Source organism: Zalophus californianus, chromosome 4, assembly GCF_009762305.2.
Source record: "Zalophus californianus isolate mZalCal1 chromosome 4, mZalCal1.pri.v2, whole genome shotgun sequence".
NCBI lineage: Eukaryota > Metazoa > Chordata > Mammalia > Carnivora > Otariidae > Zalophus > Zalophus californianus.
The window spans coordinates 136,003,982-136,009,924 of NC_045598.1; positions in this window are offsets into that span (position 1 = coordinate 136,003,982).

Genomic DNA, 5,943 nt, shown 5'->3' on the forward strand with positions numbered 1-5,943 from the left:
CTTATCTACATTTTAATTGTAATTTAAAATTCCATCTTAAAAGATGTACATTTATACTATAGTAATTTTGAAGGCAAGCTGTTATTTCATTGGGTTGTCACTCTTTCCAGAAATCAAACCCTCCCTGTCACATATAAATAGATTGCTTGATATACATGCAATATCCTGTTGGTGTCATGCACTCTTTTCTTTAATCTGACTGACATGGCACATAATAAAATGCTCACTTCAATATATGTCTGTTGCATTTTGCCTAATTCTGGGCTTAGCTTAATATTAGTCATGAATATTTCCTCTAACTAGACAGGAATTTGAATATATATAAGCCACAGTTTATGTTCATACTAAAGCACAAGCTTCAACCTTATTTTTTATTGCTGACTCTGTTTGTGATGAATTAAGTCATCTCAAGGAAAGACCTGAAAGCAACAGGGACCAGAACTGTTATCTTTATCCACGAGTCAGGTGGAGGGTGAAGGGGTGAAATTCAGCTGCCGTGCTTTACTTTCCCTGAGCATCAGAGCTGAGAGTCGGAGGGGGCGGCTCAGTGGGAGGAAAATAACAACGGATGAAACCATATTATGTCTCTGGATTCCTTTTAGGCTAAGAAGCCACAATAGTCTCTAATGCCCCAGTAATGTCATATCCATTTCATATTCCTCTCTATCATAAGTAGGGACGAGTTCATCATCATTTCTTATTTGTATTTTACGTATCTTTAAATTTAATTAATGAAAGAAGAAAAGTCATTACGACGACACATACGTGAGTGTGTGTATAAGTGTACATATGTCCCCACACCCAAAACATGCACACATACACATTTGCATATGCAGATGCAGTGGTGCCAATATGATTTTATCAATTCAGGTTCTAGTAACTTGGGAACATTTTCCTCCTGGATTAAAATAATTGTAAAATATTTTGAAATTTTACTTGAGCCTCACAAATTTATCAAGAAAAGTAATTTGTGCTCCTTTTCTCTGTTACCTTCCATTTCTTAATAATGTATCACATGTTAACAGCTATGATAGTGGGTTGATATTCCTTATTTGTTTGCATCCTATAATGTCCTCTGTTTCAAGACGGCAATGCCCCAATGCCGTATTTAATAGGAGAATCCACAGGTCAGTTGGCTTGTATATGGGGCTGTGATCTTCCTACCTAGGAAGAGTCTCTAAATAGAAAGATATCTAAGTAGAAAGCTATCCTGCAAAAATCCCATTATAAAGTGACTTTCCATCATAAGGATTTAAAAATCTTACAGGGCAAAACATGTTCCTCATGAACACCGTAATGTATATTAAGTATACCTCTGCAAATAACAAAGAGAGGTTTCAAACAGTGCTGCCCACCCCTCTAAACTTAGAACAGATTTTTTTTGTTTGTGTCGCTCTATCTGACACGTGTATGGGTCTGTGCACATATCTGTCTTGCTTTTGGACACCTCTCCTTAGCAGTTTTGCTGTTGTATATTTTTTCATGTGGCTCTATGAAACATTTTATTTCATATTCCATCTTGGAAACAAAAATTGACGCCATTTCTACAAAGAAAGAGAGCACACATTGTTTATATGATGGGCAGCGTGGACTCCCAATGGATGGAGACAATAGATGAAATGAACTACTGGCTAAAACAGATTAGACGCCAAACTCAGTTAGTCCTTGCCTAATTCTATAAAAGTATGTCAGTTAGGGACTTACTTGACCTAAGGAAAAAACAAATCTCGAAACAATATCCGAGCTGATTACTTATTCAAACTGATTATGCTGCCGCCACTGCTCTGTTGGAACAAAATACAGTCATGTAAATGTAGCCCATTCCCTTGGCCAGCCTGCATAGAGAAACTGCCATTACAAGGTATTTTATTCAATGACACCGGCAACATAGAGCGGATTAATTATAAAACGGAACAGTGAAACAAATTATATCCTAGTTACAGCCCCTTCTGTAAGAATTTTGCATTGTTCTCATTGAGCGCTCCTGCTATGCTGGAAGAGCTTCGTGACACGATTGTTCTGAAAATCTTGGGACCATCTATAGCTATTAGCTTCATACCGGGCGTTTTATTAGATAATTACTTCTGACACCTAAATGCTAGGAGAGGGGACGGAACTAAAAAGTCAAATATTGGAGAGAAAATGGAAAACAGACATCCAGGAGTCTGAGGAACTAGGTCCTGGTGCAAGAAACACTGACCACGCATGCTGGAATCGCTGCTCCACGGGTAGACGCGATCACGCTCAAATCAGATGATCCAATGGGGATGAGAGCCGAGTTTAGCATTGGAAACGGTCCTTCACTGAATGATCCTGGGTCAAGTACGGTATGCCCACTAACGTGAGTATGGAGTATAATATAGCAACTTGTATTTTGAAAAGCCAGGCACAGTCTTAGGTAAACCTATTGTTCCCCAAAGGCCGTTCGCAGTTACTGTTAACACACTTCCCTGCTTTCAGCAGAGCCTTCAGGAGCGGTGACAGTGCTTGCAAATGTGATGCTCCTGACAAGTCTGTCTGCTTCTAAAGCATGTCAAGAAAGCTGAACACTATTAATAATACTAATGGAGAGATTACCTTTAGTTCTGATGTTTTTTTCTCCTTCGAAAATAAAAGTGGGAGGTTTGTTTTAACACCCTGCCCTTTTCATAAAGGTTGTGGGGAGCAATCGAGGCTCTCTGCAGAAGCCTTCCTTTTCATGTTTCCGCTTAATTAAAACACTGCATTTACTTGGTTACGAGTGAACTCTTCTCAAGGATATTTTGAAGCTGCAAAACACAATAGTAATAAAATTAGCAGTAACCCTTTGTCAGAAGAAGAGCATATTTGTTAGACTCTATGGACAAAGGGACAATTATATACTTTTAAAGTACCCATTAAAGAGGCAACACTGTGCCAGGGATTCCTTATTACAGACGTCTCTTCGGCCATGATACCATAAAGGCTGCAGACTAGCCAATTAGATAGAATTAATGTACAAATTTCTGCAGAAAAATATGTAAGCAAAATATTTAAAACCATTCAGGAGTGGGAAAAAAATCAAATTGCTAAGACAAAATAAATAAGCTGGAGCTTTGATACGCCACTGTGTACCCCTGCTAAGCTGATAGGTTGTGTTCAATGTAAACATGTTACATACATGACAAAAAAGACACTACTCAAGAAAAGGTCCTTTCTTAAAAATGAGTTCCCAAAGTGCTCCATACCCATTTCAATTAAGTATTGAAGATGGAAATGTTTTTCATATTTTCATGAAATGTGGCATTACACAGAATACATATTTCAAGAATTTCATAATTCTTTGGCAGACCCACCTCCCTGAGCACTTACAGTAAAACTCACATTCCCCACTGCACAAGAGCCATTTCATGCTCTTTATCTCTTTTCTTCTTTTTTTAAAGCTACAAGTTAAGCAAATCATTTTATAAGACAAAAGTAGGAAGGTCAAATTGTTTTCCTTTATCTGGAATGGTTACTGAACCCTGGTGTTTGTCTTCTACACATGTTGGCATTCTGCCTGCCTTTTTCTTTTGTCATGGATTTTCAGCTATAAAGTGTGTTCGTCTTTAAAACTAAGCCTCAGTGTGTCATATGTTCAACCCTGCTCCATACAACCCAACACAACTTATCACACTCTGACAGCTAATATTTAAAAGAGAACACACACGTATTTTGAGGTTTGATAACTGCTATCAATCTCGATAATGGGTATCCAATCCAAAATTGTGACAGATATCTATCTAGTGGATTGAGCACCTACCATGAGCAGCTAATGCTGAAGTAAATGAATCAGTGAGGCAGCTACTTCACACCTATAATTAAAAATAAAACAAATAGGGGTGCCTGGGTGGCTCAGTTGGTTAAGCGACTGCCTTCGGCTCAGGTCATGATCCTGGAGTCCCGGGATCGAGTCCCATATCAGGTTCCATGCTCAGCGGGGAGTCTGCTTCTCCCTCTGACCTTCTTCCCTCTTGTGCTCTCTGTCTCTCATTGTCTCTCTCTCAAAAAAATAAATAAAATCTTTAAAAAAAATAAATAAAACAAATAAATGCCACACAAATAAGGAAGCCTGAGAAATCTGTGCCATAGCTGCAAAATGCACCAAAGGGTGAAACTTAGGGACACCAGTTTCTGAGTTAGCTTTCTTGTCCTTTGATTTTCTTAAAATAGAATAGTGTGAGTTTTTTCTAAAGATTTTTTTTTCAATGGTTAAAATTTCAGGATTTCCAGTTCAATTTGTCATTGCACCTTGTTTTCACAGAAGCTGCCAGCGGAGATATAGTGGGCCCTGAAACAGCATGACTTTGATGCTTAGAAAACGCTCTCTTTTAACAAAGTAAATCAAGGTACAGTGACCTCCAAAAGCCAAATTGCAGAACAGAGCATAATGGGTAATGGTATGTAAATTGCCATGCATGCAATTGGGATGTCATTGCAGCCAGACCAAATGGTGGTAGCTAATGACCTCGACGTTTGATTTCTAGGTGCATTTTATTTTATTTTTCCTGATTTGGAAATATATCTATCTGAGACAGTAGCTTTAGCACACTGATGAGCCTGAATAAAGAGTGTGAATTCCTCCATACTGACTATTGTGCCTTAAATCAACCAAATTTGAAGACAGTGGCTGAGTAGCCCTCATATCACCCTAATGGATATGTATATAATTTGTACAATATTAATTCTCATTTTCAACTTGAAGGTAAATTTTCTTATAAAATTATCCTCCTAAGGAAAAGGTAAGGCATAAATATTTCGTGTTGGCCTTGAAATTATTTAGACACAAAAAAGAGAAAAGGGTATAAGCGTAAATATTCGTGTTCTGGCCTCAGAATGTCCATCCCACGTTTAGTAGTAAATTATTTGGGGATTGAAAGGACTACACCATGTATCCTTAATAGCCATTTGTTCTAGGAAGTTCAGTTATTGAATATTGTGGCATCATTTCTCTACTTCAAATGAGTTTCACTATATAGCTGGTGCATTTTTGTTGAGGTGAAAATAAAATGGAAATGTTTCACTATGAAGTCTTCCCATAACTCTGGTTAGGATTTTAAAAATAAATCATAACAAGAGCTCCAAGAAAATATTTATTGCTCTTCCCAAGCATTAGGAGAAATGCTTGCTCTGGACCTGTCATTCATAACAAATCAAGACACTACTGTTCACACATTGCTAGAAGAATCACTAAAGCATTGTCAAGAATAACAGACCTGAAGAAAAGATCCAATTGTCTCTTAATTTATTAACAATTTGAAGTATTTAGAACTGACTGATACAAGGAAGCACAAAGTAATTTTTATTGTGCTGAATTCTAGAGAAGTTCAAAATAGCTTTAAATCAGTTTTCCGTTAAGTGATATGATTTCTTAAATGATCAGATTACTTATGTCACCCTGGACCATATCTCCAAAAATGACATTGAGATTTGTGTTGATTACTCAAATATCTGTGTTTCTGTGTTTCTGCCACATAACTACTTTTTCAGAAATCGATGTCCTAGAGGAAATATATATGCACACACACACACACACACACACACACCCGCACACACACCCACACACACACTCCATTTTAGGTATTCTTGCTTTTATTTTATGGCAGGTGATCAAATTGCTTACGAGGTCAACAAAAATACTACTAAGGGTTTTTTTCTTGTTAAATTGCCATTGGAGCAAAATGTTACTTTCTTTTTTAATAATTGTAATCCATAGGTAAATTTTTATAGATGGCAAGAATGTCCATATCCTATACTGACTTCTATGCCTCATGTATGCTCACTTGGATTTATTTTATATCCCATTATTGGTTTAGTTCAAGACAAAATAAATTAAACAATGAATAGGCTACAGATATTTCCCATGGGGTAGGGGCACTTGATTTTATTTTCCCTCTTCCTACATAATATTGCAATAAGTGTCTTTTGAAACTTATGGCAAGCAGT